This window comes from Schistocerca americana, chromosome 8 (assembly GCF_021461395.2).
Source record: "Schistocerca americana isolate TAMUIC-IGC-003095 chromosome 8, iqSchAmer2.1, whole genome shotgun sequence".
NCBI classification, from domain to species: Eukaryota; Metazoa; Arthropoda; class Insecta; order Orthoptera; family Acrididae; genus Schistocerca; species Schistocerca americana.
Genome location: NC_060126.1, coordinates 29955938 through 29970869, shown reverse-complemented (window position 1 = coordinate 29970869; position 14932 = coordinate 29955938).

Sequence of the window (14932 nt, the reverse complement as noted above, 5' to 3'; positions counted from 1 at the left end):
CAGTGGGCGCTATACATCTCTGTAAAGCTATATAGTACATATATCTATGTTTCCTTCCCTTCGGTGTAGAAGGTAATAGTTTTATTATCTCAAACTTTCTCGCCATAGTGAGAGGGACAGAAAACCTGCACGGCGAAGATATGTGGCGCGTTGGAAATGTATTTACTGTATTGGAGTATTAACAGCGTGACATTCCACGCGACTAGTGTATCAGAAACCACACTATTTTGACATTATAGGATGTTTAAGTGCAGAACTGTGCAGCTTTAGGTGTGTGTGTGTGTGTGTGTGTGTGTGTGTGTGTGTGTGTGTTTGTGTCCTATGATCATTTCTCTCTTTCTAGTACTTCTTGATATGGAATCCAAACAGTACAGAACAGTCTTCACAAAACAGCAGTTACAGTACTGAAATAAGAATATCGGTGTACATTACTAGCATCAGTCGGTTGTACAAGGTTGAAACATGTATTGTACTCTTTCTGAAAGCAAAATAGTGAAATGTATTGATTACGTGGAACTCAGTTCGTTCTGTTCCTTCATGAGTACCCTCCTACTTCTGGTCAATTCGGAATTAAACCAAAGACAATGTTGCAGGGAGCATTTGTTAAAGATAGAGGAGGAGGTGTGAGATGCACAGAGAGAGCCCACCTAGAGTTTCAGTCAGAAATCTTAGCCGATAAGTTTCGAAATAGAGGACAGAGTGCTGCTATGGTTATGATTCGTTTGTCTGGGTGATAGTGAGGCCCTTCAATTGCGGTCTTTATCCCACGAATATGAGAATACTTTGTGACTCACATCCACACAGGGGGAGATAATAAATCACAATAAAATTTTAGCAAATTTATAAAGTGTTTGAGCTAAGGAACATAGTTTTTGTACCTCCTTTATTCTGCGGGCTATTTTCCACACTTCAAAATAGTATTTGTGTCATGTGATGCAGGCCGCGTAACGGGGTTCGCGGTATATCCATGTGTATATAGCACTCGGAAAGTAATGGAGGTGGTGGTTTAGGAATGACACATAAATGATGCAGAAATTGACAACCATTCTTCAACATCATTACACGGTAGCATCACGAGATCGACGTGACGATACTTTTTGTTGAGAGCAGTGGTTTTGAACTCGGGTAATTGTGTAAAATGAGTTCAAATTACGGAAAAAACTGGTAAAATTGTGAATTAATGGGAAGTACTTAAAACAAAGAAAAAATACGACAAAAATAATTGTTATAGACTTCCGATTTCGGCTGCTTGTTCGTCCATCATCGACAACAGTATTGTAGACCGAGTCCATAGTTTTAATGGGTTCTAATATAAGCACCATCGATTGAACCGTGGATCATTCTAGTGATACCGCAAGGACAGAGTATGGTTGGAAATATACCAATAGCCACTATCTGTCACATCAGTGTATGATGATGCGGTCCTCATGGTGAAATCTGGAGACCAGTCCATTTGTTTACGACATCCCAAGAGCAGAATACCTATAGTGTGTCCTCGACTCTGGCTGGAGGACCTGTACGTAAAATAATTTCGTAGAAGTGACGAATTCGAGACCTTGTGCGGATGAGATGTCTGGAGGGCTGAGATGATGTTCTCGTAGAAGTTAGCTCGATCCTTCAAAGTTACTTTTCCTGCATAGTGTCAGTTCTTCCTGCTCTGGCATACGCAAGATCGTGCAAGAACGTAAGTAACGTAAATAAAAAACGTGAGGGCTTTTTAATAGTAATTAAGCCCTGCTACTGGGAAACTATGGTAGGCCATTTGAAACAACACCTAGCTGGTGTGTGTGGACATACCACAAGTTTTGGAAATTATACATCTACTTGTTGGGAATGTTATGCTGTTGGAACGTATCGTTACTGTGGATAGTACTTTGACACATCGCCAGATGTGAGTGGGAAGCGATCAGACTACTATTCGTGTAGAAAATTACGTATGTCTAGCTCTAAGGGGAGGATTGATTTGACATGAGTAATTGTGATTATTATGCATTGACGAATATATCCGACAATGTGGGGTGTTAGATTCATTTCATAAACGTCGGTGCAAGGGTTCAACTGCATCTGCTACAGTGTAGAAACACTATCGACTGAGGTGTTGAAACTTCCCCTTGGAAAAATTATACATGACTGTGCTTAAACTGACACACAATATTTTTTAGCGCAACGCAATCTGACTTTCAATAATCCCTACAAAAGAATGGCCCTGACTAACATTAACCTATACCTTTCACAAATCACTTACCTCACAAAAATCTTCGTTACTCGAACTACTGCAATACAGCGAGCGCCACTACTGCCAGCTAAACAAAAGATTCAAACTACGGAAGGCACTAACTACTGATAGGCATAGTTAGCAAATGAAAGATAGAGAACAAACAATGTATTTACCTTAATAGTGTTGAAAAATCATAATATACATAGCAGTTCATGACATCCAGTCTTACAAATTTCAAAACTCCGCCATTTCTCTCCCCACATCCACCACTGCTGGCGGCTCACCTCCAACTGCGCAACGCTACGCGCTATTAACATCCAGCTGCCCAACACTACAATGGCAGACAACAATGCAAACTAGCCACAGACTGCACACAGCACAGCCAGCGATTTTCATACAGAGCGCTACGTGGCGTTACCAATATAAAAACCTAAACAGCCTACTTACAGTGTTTATTACAGTAAACCAACCAATATTGGTGATGTCTTTCCAATCCTTTCTACCGCAGGAGCGCTGTTGATTATCACATACTGCCAGACGCCCGTGCTTTACAGCACTTGTTTCAGAGAGTCTTGGCGGGACGCAGCAGCTTTCGGAAGTGCAGACTGAAAATACCCGCAATTTGTTCGCGAATATGATTGGCTGAAAGACCTAAATGTTAAATACTTTCCTAGAACTGAGGAGAATCGAGACACCTAGTCGGTGTGAGTGAGAACATACCGTAATTGTTTCGGACACTAACACACGCAAAAACGATAATAGCTCTGCATGCTGAAATGCAGGTGGAGTGTAAAGTTACAGTGGTTAGTGCTCCAATACGTGTACAGAAAATGATGCAGGTGGGACTATATCCGGTCATAAGGGGGTATAGGTTTGATGTGGTAACCTGCGATTTCAGTGCATCGGTAGCCATAAGGGGTATGAAAGATTTTATGTGGAAAATTGCGTCCAGTCATAAGAAGCATTTAGATTTACTTGGAAAATTGATATTTCCAGACACACAGCCGTTAAGGGGAGGTACTTCCGATACTACATTCACTGTTGAATGTCGCCAGACTGGCGTTGCGATCATAATATTTAACTGCAATTACACTGAAAAATACGTGACTGGTTTCCTACAATGACTCTGGCTTGGTATCTGGGGGCGTGGTTTGAGGTAGCCGGTGGCAGAAATGAATGGACATTTCTGCCTTAAGGCGCGAGCTGCCACTGACCCTCCCAGGCGTTCAGGCAATTGACCTAACCGTGTCTCCCTCTGGACGGGTGAATATCGAACTTTCAATAATCCCTACAAAAGAATGGCACTGACTAACATTAACCTATCACAAATCACTTACCTCACAATTGCGTGTGTTGTGAGTATTCTCCGATTTTTATGTGGAAATTTCGGAAGATACAATATGACAAGTGTTTGGTTGGATAATTATCCCCTTCCCCCATGTAAATTGATCGGCTGATGCCTGGGCGGTCACAGTGGTACTCTCTCTTCAACCTCTGAGCGTCCAGAACTGCCAGCATGTGGATGCCGGGAGACGAGTGTGCAGTTGCCAGCGAAGCCAATGCACAGCGGGGGCGTATGGAAGTTTTCGTGATTTCCGCCATCTAACTGCGCAGCTACTATGGAATGAATCGTGGTTGAAGTGTATGTGTACCCTGTCCATGTGATGATGGCTGATGTGTGCGGCTTTGAGTGCTTCTCGATACATCCCAATGGAGTCTCTCTTCCAGCGGAAAGGTGGAACGGTATTTGTTTAAAGAAATGTGTATTTGTTGTTGTCACCACCCCATCATGTGATAGGCCCTTTCGTCTTCTTCTTCTGCCTTATGTAGCAGAGAGAACCAACTTGGGAAATATATAGTGCTTTAAAAAATACAGTTAGCAGATCTGTAGGACGCTTAGAATTACGCATAAATTCCCACCCAAATTCGAAATTACAACAATCATTTTATACCGCACCGCTTCCAGTCTCGACGTCAAATTCCTGATTTATTAATTTATTATTTCTGATAGTGGAATTGCGAGCACACTCCAGTCAAAACCCTACCCTTAATCCTACAATTTTTTTTAAGGACATAGAGCAATTGAGCTGAAGATTTAAATTATCACTACCGTTTTCAGTTACCTCCAACGAAATGGATTTCACACCAAATGGCCTGATGTACCGTGATCCACCAACAGCATGCAAGGAAAATCCATAAAGGGGAAAAGTAGCGTTAACAGAACCTTCCGTCGGTTCTTGGTAGAGCAACATTATAATAAGTGAAAAGCACCAGTTTGCTTTTGTTCTACAGTATTACTTTTATTGTAAACCGGTTTTCGGCTTACAAGGCCATCTTCAGACATTTACTGAGTATTATCACCAAAGAACTTCTTTGGTGATAATACTCAGTAAATGTCTGAAGATGGCCTTTTAAGCCGAAAACCGGTTTACAATAAAAGTAATATTGTAGAACAAAAGCAAACTGCGGAAAAGTAGTGTTGAAACCAGGCGGTTGTGGGGTCAAAGCCCACATGTTGTCGACTTCATGATGGCATTCCTTGCGCGATTGAAAAAAAAAGGGATCTATTGACGTATTTAATTATTTCTTTTTGATGTATTTTACAAGACCTACATCTTCTAAAATTAAATGAAAGAGATCCAACCCCTGAAAATTGGTACGCCATTTGAACTTTTTAAATAAACAATGAATTATTATGCCCTCTGCATTGTAGTTGAATTTTCTATCTGCGGATCCTTCCAGTTCACCAGCTCAGCGATTTTTCCACCAGTTTTTCTGCGAGGGAGGGGAGGGAGGGAGACTTTCGGGGTGGGACATTCGGTACACGCACGTCAAGGTGAGCACACACATAAAATTTTCCAAGACAACAACTCCAATCTCCAGCAGTGTAATTATGTAAATAGGACATGTAATTGATAAGTAATTGTTGGACAAGGTAATACTTGCACCCTTCAGCCATTTCTCCAGATGGGGAGTAAGGGGCTGAGCTTTCCCTTCTTTTTTAAAAAAGGGTAGCATCCAAACTAAGGAAAATAAAGTACCCTATGTCCTTCCTCTCCAGCAGCTCACCGCAGATTGAGTCTTTTTCCTGCCAGTTTCCAGATAGCTTGGGGGAGGGGGAATTGGGGCAGGGGAGGGAAGAGCTGGGATGGGAGATATCCTGGAGGGGAAAGGATTACTTAATTGATCACTTTAATTAATCAGTAAATTAATTTGATATCAAAAGTGCGTTTGTATCGGCGACGGGAAGGAGGAGGGTTAGGGATTTCCCAGAGGACTTCAGGTCAAGCGAGTATAGGGGTATAAATAGAGTCACATAGATATAATTCAGGAGTGGATTTAATAATGAATAAGAAAATACGAATGCGAGCAAGGTACTACGAACACAATAGTGAAGGCAAAGGTACACACGAAGTCCACACCAGCCACAACAGTAGAAGTTTGTATGTCAACCAGCTCCGCAGATGATGGAGATACTGAAGAAATGCGTGATGAGATAAAAGAAATGATTCAGATAGTTAAGGCAGACGTAAATCTTACTGTGGTGGGGGGACTGGAATCCGATAGTAGGAAAAGGAAGAGAGAGAAAAATAGTAGGTGAATATGGACTGGGGAAAGGGATGAAAGAGGAAGTCGCCTAGTCGAATCTTGAATAGAGCATGATGTAACCATCGCTAACAGATGGTTTAAGAATCATGACGAAAGTTGTATACGTGGAAGAAAACTGGAGACACCGGGGTGCTTCAGATACGTTATATAATGGCAAGACAGAGTTTTAGAAACAATATTTTAAATTGCAACATATTTCCAAGGGCATATCTGGATTCTGATCACAATTTATTGGTTATGAACCGCAGATTAAAACTGAAGAATTTGCGAAAAGATTCGAAAATAAGGAGATGGGACCAGGATAAATTGAAAGAACCAGAGGTTGTTGAGAGTTTCAGAGGGAGAATTAGGCGTAGGTTGACAAGAAGAGGGGAAAAGAATACAGTACAAGACGAATGGGTAGCTTTAAGAAATGAAATAGTGAAGGCAACAGAGAATTAAATAGGCAAGAAGACAAGGCCTAGTAGAAATCACAAGAGATACTGAATTTAATCGCTGAAAGGAATAAATACAAAAAAACAGCAAATGAAGCAACAGAAAAGGGAATACAAACGTCAAAACAAAGAGACTGACAGAAAGTGCAAAATGGATAAGCAGGAATGGCCAGAGGACGAATATAAGGATTTAGAAACATACTTCACTAGGGGAAAATATAGATACCGCCTATAATAAAATTAAAGATGCCTTTGGAGGAAAGAGGACCAGCTATATAAATATCAAGAGCTCAGATGGTAAACCAGTCTCACGCAAAGAAGAGAAATCTGAAAGGTGGAAGCAGTATACAGAGGGTCTATACAAGCAGATGAACCAGATGGCAATATTATAGAAATGGAAGAGGACTTAAATGAAGATGATATGGGAGATATAACGTTGCGAGAAGAAGTTGGCAGAGCACTGAAACTCCTAACTCTATAGAAGTCCCCTGAAGTAGATGACATTCCGTCAGATCTACTGACAGCCCTGGGAAAGCTGGCCACGATAAAACTCTTCCATCTGTAGGAGATAGGCGAAATGCCCTCAGTCTTCAAGAAGAATGTAATAATTCCACTTATAAAGAAAGCAATTGCTGACGAGTGTGTCTATTACCGAACTATCAGTTAAAAAATCATCGTTGCAAAATACTAAAACGAACTTTACAGAAGAATGGAAAAACTGGTTGAAACTGACCTCGGGGAAGATCAATTTGTTCTGGAAAAATGTAGGAACACGCGAGACAATACTGACCCTACGACATAACTTAAAAGATAGGTTAAGGAAAGCTAAACCCAAGTTTATAGCATTTATAGACTTAGAGAAAGGTTTTGACAGTGTTAGCTGGAGTATTCTCGTTGAAACTCTAAAGGTAGCAAGGGTGAAACACAGGGAATGAAAGGCTATTTGCAACTTTTACAGAAACCAGCAATTATAATAGTCAAGAGGCACGAAAGAGAAGCAGTGGTTGAAAAAAAAGTGAGACAGACAGGACTGTAACAGATGTTACTCAATTGGTACTTTGAGCAAGCTGTAAAGTAAAGAAAAGAAAAATTTGCATTACGAATTATACTTCAGAGAGAAAAAATAAAAACCTTGAGGTGTGCCGATGACAGTGTAATTCTGACAGGAACAACAAAAGACTTGGAAGTACAGTTGAACTAAATGGAAAATGGATTTGGATTGTTGGATTGTTTGGGGGAAGAGACCAAACAGCGAGGTCATCGGTCTCATCGGATTAGGGAAGGATAGGGAAGGAAGTCGGCCGTGCCCTTTCAAAGGAACCATCCCGGAATTTTCCTGGAGCGATTTAGGGAAATCACGGAAAACGTAAATCAGGATGGCCGGACGCGGGATTGAACCGTCGTCCTCCCGAATACGAGTCCAGCGTGCTAACCACTGCTCCAATGGACAATGTCTTGAAAGGAACAACAAAATCAAGACGAGGATAATGGGTCGAATTAAATCGTCTGATGCTGAGGGAATTGGGTTAGGGATGATGGGGGAAGTAGAGAGAACATAAAATGTAGACATCGAATATAGGCTTCAATGTTAGGCAGTCTTTTGTGAAGGTATTTGTCTGACGTGTAGCCATATATGGAAGTGATACATGGGCGGTAAACATTTTGACAAGAAGGAAATAGAAGCTTTCGAAATGTGGTACTTCGGAAGAATGCTGAAAATTTGGTAGGTAGATCACGTAACTAATGAGGAGGTAATGAACAGAATTGGGGAGACAAGAAATTTCTGGCACAACGATAGTAGAAGGAGGGATCGGTTGAAAGGACACATTCTGAGACATCAAGGGACCACCAATTTAGTAATGGAGGAAAGTGTGTGTGTGTGTGGGGGGGGGGGGGGGGGGGTATATAAATCGTAGAGGGAGTGCAAGAAATGAATACAGTAAGCATATTCAGAAGGATGTAGGCTGCGGTAGTTATTCGGAGATGAATATGCTCGTACAGGATAGAGTAGCATAGAGAGCTGCATCAAACCAGTCTTTGAACTGAAGATCACGAGAACAATAACATCCTTCCACCGCGCCATCCCCGGCTTTACAGTGAATTACTAACATACATTGATGATCCAAAATATCATGACCACTGTCCATCGCGAGAAAGAATAACACCTCGTCGCGTAGTGGGCTCGTGACGCAGTAAGGAAAGTATATAAGCGAGGTACAGATCAATCATGAATCATTTTGCCGACGCTACAAGCAGTAATTTGCGAAATTTTGCTGACATAAACGACTTTGACTAAGAGCATATAGTTATGCCTGGGTTCGTGAACCTCATAAACTGCGAAGCTGGTCGATAGTTGAAGTGCTACTCTCTATCCAAAATGGCTGCAGGACGATGAACCCAAGAGTGGCCATCATGGCGTTGGAGGTACACACCACGTGAGAGAATGTGGAGGCCAGAGTAAATCTGCATCTACACCGACACTCCGAAAACCACCTGATCGTGTGTGGTGGAGGATGCTTCCCTATTCCACTCGTGAATGGCACGTGGGAAGTAACATGTTGTCCGACTCTTCCCGGAAAGCATTCTCTCGAAATATCAACACCTGCCAGTGTTGCACAATACTTCTCTAGTAACGCCTGCCAGCGGACTTTGTCAAACATGTCTACAACGCTCTCGCGCCGACTAAATGCAGCCATGACAAAACGCGCCGCTCTTCGTTGGACTTTCTGTACCTCTTCTATCAGTCTTATCTGGCAAGAGCCGGCCGCTGTGGCCGAGTGGTTCTAGGCGCTTCAGTCGGAACCGCGCTGCTGCTACGCTCGCAGGTTAGAAACCTGCATCGGGCGTGGCGGTGTGTAATGTCCTTAGGTTAGTTAGGTTGAAGTAGTTCTAAGTCTAGGGGACTGATGACGTCAGATGTTAAGTCCCATAGTGCTCAGAGCCATTTGAACCATATCCGGCACGGATCCCAGGTAGATGACCAATATTCAAGAATCGATCCATCAAGCGCCTTGTAAGCCACTTATGTCGTGGATGAGTTACGTTTCCTTAACATTCTTCCTATGAATCTCAGTGTGCATCGATGCCATCATCACGTACAGACCGCAGTAGCCAGTTGCAGTACTGATATAGAGCACATTCCCTTGAAACTTGGCTGTTAGATTGCAACCTCGATGTTTCAATTTGTTATTTTACACATTTTGATTATTTCGCGTGCCGCTACCTGCGGTCTCAGGGTCACTGGAAGAGTGCTTTTCTGTGCAGAATATCGATTGCGAACGGCTTCGTTAGGTATGGGATAGTCTGTGAGGTTTGAGGGAATGTTTTGCGTTTCAGACCAATGAGACCGCAGCGATAGGAAAGCTGGACTTCAGCTCTAAAGGGACTTCCATCTGGGTCCACTGGGTGGAACAAAGGACGTGCTTTGTTGGTGTCGAATGACGCTTGTTGCTGGACGCTGGTCGGTGAGTTGGTGGGATGTTGCTAGGGTGCATGCACGAGATGTACACTTGCTGTATGATCTTGTCAGTCATTCACTACGAACATATGGTTAATGGTTAACCAATTTCTTCAAGTCAAGGAAAGGCATGTTGGACTCCTGTCTCACATGTCGTTACCGGCTCTTTGTGTCTAAACCCATTTCGAGGCTCAATACAGAATCTGCTCGTTATTGACTCATCTGAATGTTTATAAAGTCAATTAGTCAGTCTTTGTAAATGGTTTGTGATGTACACTGGATCATACTTCATTCAGTCCTCATACACTTTGGCTGTCTGCCACGTGTACTCCCGGCAAAAGTAATGCCTGTATCGCTGTCCATTATTCACTTGCTGAGATCAGTTATGTGAATTTATATTTAAACACTCTTTGCAGTCATTCTCCTTGTCATATATTTAAGCCGATTTGTATTCAACAATTGGTAGAATATCACTTTGTCTGAAAACATGTTGCCTGGCTACCTCCAGTGGCAGAACTTCATGATTTTATAATTGCAATTTACGACAATAACGCTAGTAATCACCACGTATTTTAATTTTCAGATTTCTGCTCATGCTTTTCAGCAAGTGAGGTAAGTTATGGAGCTGATGCAGCAAGGAGAGATTCAGTGCTCCTAGTACAGAATGTATCTTTATTTCGTGTCACATGTCTTGTATATCGTTATAACAAACAGGAGGACATTCCCATTGCACAGCAAATGACTATAAGCCACCTAGTTCAAACAGGTTTGTGAAATATTTGGTGTTACTGCACATACTCACATCAGTGCAATTCTCTTTTGCTATGCCCACTGTAAGAGATTTGCTCAAAAAATTCCGGAACCTTGTTGACAAAATTTTTCTACTCTTACTTTTTGCTTATTGTACATGTTCTCCTTCGGAATACTCTCCTTCACAATTGATACACCGCTTCGAGTTCCGGAAGCACTCTTGGTACGTCTCATTCTGTATCGCGCGAGACGCCGTATGTGAATTTTCTTTTATCTCGTCCATCATTACAAATCTTCGTTCTTTCAAAGGGGTTTTCAACTTTGAAAATTAAAGAAAGTCCGCAGGGGCCAGGTCTGGAGAATATGGAGAATGAGGCAGAACAGTGATTTCGATTTTTGTGCAATTGTCACTCACCAACAGGGACGAACGTGCGGTTGCGTTGTCGCATGCCGTTTCTTTCTCACATTTTCCCGCTGGCGTCATAACACGTCTCAATAGCACCATCGATTAACAGTTTGTCCTTGTGGCACGAATTCATGATGAAGTAATGCTTCAGAGTCAAAGAAAACTATCAGCATGGCTTTGACATTTGACACGACCCGACGAGCTGTTTTGATCTCGGAGAACCTTTCCCAACCCACTGAGAAGCCTGGACGTTGGTCTCACCATCATAACCGTATACCTACGTCTTATCACGAGTTATGATTCCCTTAAGGAACATCTAGTTCTCGCTTGCGCGATCCAAAGGCTCCTCACAGATTGCGAGGCAAAGGTCTTTCTGGTCTTGACCCACGAGCCTTGGGACGAACTTGGCGGCAACACGTTGCATACCAAGACGCTGTGACAGGATATCATGACGTAGTCAACTGAAACGTCACATTATTCTGAAATCTCTCGGACTGTCAGCCTTCGATTGGCAAGCACAGTTTCGTTGACGTTCCTAACATGAGCGTCGTCGGCAGACGTCGAAGGGTGTCCTGACCGAGGCTCGTCTTTAAATTCCATCCGGCCATTTTTAAACTGTGTGAACCATTAGCAACACCGAGTACGGTTTAAGCACTCATCACCTTAGGCTTCCTCCATCATTTGGTGTATCTCTGTAAAGATTTTTTTTTTAAGTTTCACGCAAAATTTAATACAGGCGCGTTGCTCCTCTAACTCTGCCATCTCGAAATTAGCAAACTGTGCGACACAGTTCTACTCAAGGTGGTGGTAATAGATAACAGCTACACATTACAGACGGGCGTGTGCAGGGATGGCAACCGCTTTTCGCTCCAATACATCATTGGCACGAAATTAAGTGTTCTAGCAGTAGTGGACACCAAAAGATCCTGAGGAAGATCCCAGCAGAGGGGTCGAAACGTCGGACATTTTAAAAGATACATGACGCAGCCTAATAACCCAGAAGATTTTAACTTCAGAAGTTAAGAATGTTCCGGGATTTTTTAACAGACCTCGTACATCGTTGCGCTCATAAAGTACGTGTTTACTATCTAGAAAATTTTCTGCAAATTCTTAGTCAGATTGTGCTGTCTAACTATATTCTGGCGTCAAAATTTGCTTCGCGAGACGGCATAGTTTACAACTCAGGGCATATGAGGGTTTACTATCACTGGTATTCTGATTTTGAAACATAACACTGACCTCACAGTCTGAATAATTGGTCAGCCGATGCGCTACCGCTACATTGCAATGTTTGCGTTTGTGCACAGCTCTGTGGGCAGGTGCTGCTGACACCCCAGTGTGGAGATCTAAACGGTGCGGAAGCTTTTTCGGACTTGTCTCCAGGACCGTTCAGAGCGGCTCCGACAACAATCGGCAGCCGCAGCCGCCAGAGGCCGCCCTGCAGCATCGGTCAACAGCTGGGCAGCGGTACGTCTGATATCTTTCGAGAGGTTTTGCCGGGACGAAGGCGTTTACATTAGGTTAGAATACATTCCACGAAGGATTGTAGAATCTGTTTTAACTTTCTTGGGCTGGACAGAGGCCACGACGGCTGTGTGATTGGTGGCGAGTGCTGCAACGCTGCTTTTGCGGTTAAAAAGAGGCCGAATGCATGTGTCTCGAAAAGAAAGCGGCGGGTAATGTACACCTCTTTCCTCGGTTACTGAAGTAACCAGACAACAGATATAAAGAGAGAAACTTTCTCTTACATTCTGGAGGTGATTTGTGCTGACATGGAAAAGCAAAAACACTCTGCACATTCTCACATAAACTCAGCAAAACGGACGGATGTCAGTTAATGTCCGATAACTGTCATTCAACAAGTGTGTAAAAGACAAACATAAATTTTAGGACAAGATACTGTGAACACTTAAAGCACTGGAAATACATACACCACATTTGCAAACGTCCTCGTAAGAGAATCACCACCCTAACTGATTTTACAAACCCCTTTAAGGAGTAATAATAAATCGTAGACAGTTAATGACAATCCAAAAATGATCCACTACAGTAACTTTAAGCATAAGAAACGCAACCTTTTTCCTTGAACAAATTGTGTTTTGAGGTTATAATTTACGTCGCAAACTTCTAATAAAGATTTTACCGACGTGTGCTTTTTAATAAAGTTGTGATTTTAGTCAAGAGATTTCGCGTTATATTGCGATTATGATATTTGTCATCCTGAGAATGCCGCAGTCTCTTGGACCAAACTTCTCAGTTTCTAACAGGCCATATTTCGTATGCGAGAACGTCGATCGATTCAACCGAAGAAATCAAACTGATCTCAATTTCTCTCACAGTTATCCCAAGTCAGCAGGCTCGGGCGATGAGGTCGGCTGAGTTTTCTCCCCATATGGCATTGGTTCCGGCGCAGGGCAGTACATGAAACGCCCTGTACGTTGTCAATCAGTGAGTACACGGTTTCTGTCCAAGAAGATCACCAAAGAAAGGTGAGACATAATAAAAAGACCTACACAGGAGTAGAATAATAGCAAAAAAATTTTTTCAAACTCTCTCGACTAGTACGGCGCTCAACTATGAAATGGCGAACCCGACCGTCCAGCGTCAGTCTTGTGCAGGCGTTTCGACACCCGCTTGAATTTCGTCTGCGCCGACAACACCGTAGCTATGTGATTAAAGGTAATCGGATGAGATATGACTATGTGACTGTAAATCGCGGTACTCTAAAATCTATATATACAAGGTGGTCCATTGATAGTGACCGGGTCAAATATCTCACGAAATAAGCATCAAACGAAAAAACTACAAAGAACGAAACTCGTCTAGCTTGAAGGGGGAAACCTGATGGCGCTATGGTTGGCCCACTAGATGGCGCTGCCATAGGTCAAACGGATATCAACTGCCTTTTCTTAAATAGGAACCCCCATTTTTTATTATACACTACTGGAAATGGAAAAAAGAACACATTGACACCGGTGTGTCAGACCCACCATACTTGCTCCGGACACTGCGAGAGGGCTGTACAAGCAATGATCACACGCACGGCACAGCGGACACACCAGGAACCGCGGTGTTGGCCGTCGAATGGCGCTAGCTGCGCAGCATTTGTGCACCGCCGCCGTCAGTGTCAGCCAGTTTGCCGTGGCATACGGAGCTCCATCGCAGTCTTTAACACTGGTAGCATGCCGCGACAGCGTGGACGTGAACCGTATGTGCAGTTGACGGACTTTGAGCGAGGGCGTATAGTGGGCATGCGGGAGGCCGGGTGGACGTACCGCCGAATTGCTCAACACGTGGGGCGTGAGGTCTCCACAGTACATCGATGTTGTCGCCAGTGGTCGGCGGAAGGTGCACGTGCCCGTCGACCTGGGACCGGACCGCAGCGACGCACGGATGCACGCCAAGACCGTAGGATCCTACGCAGTGCCGTAGGGGACCGCACCGCCACTTCCCAGCAAATTAGGGACACTGTTGCCCCTGGGGTATCGGCGAGGACCATTCGCAACCGTCTCCATGAAGCTGGGCTACGGTCCCGCACACCGTTAGGCCGTCTTCCGCTCACGCCCCAACATCGTGCAGCCCGCCTCCAGTGGTGTCGCGACAGGCGTGAATGGAGGGACGAATGGAGACGTGTCGTCTTCAGCGATGAGAGTCGCTTCTGCCTTGGTGCCAATGATGGTCGTATGCGTGTTTGGCGCCGTGCAGGTGAGCGCCACAATCAGGACTGCATACGACCGAGGCACACAGGGCCAACACCTGGCATCATGGTGTGGGGAGCGATCTCCTACACTGGCCGTACACCACTGGTGATCGTCGAGGGGACACTGAATAGTGCACGGTACATCCAAACCGTAATCGAACCCATCGTTCTACCATTCCTAGACCGGCAAGGGAACTTGCTGTTCCAACAGGACAATGCACGTCCGCATGTATCCCGTGCCACCCAACGTGCTCTAGAAGGTGTAAGTCAACTACCCTGGCCAGCAAGATCTCCGGATCTGTCCCCCATTGAGCATGTTTGGGACTGGATGAAGCGTCGTCTCACGCGGTCTGCACGT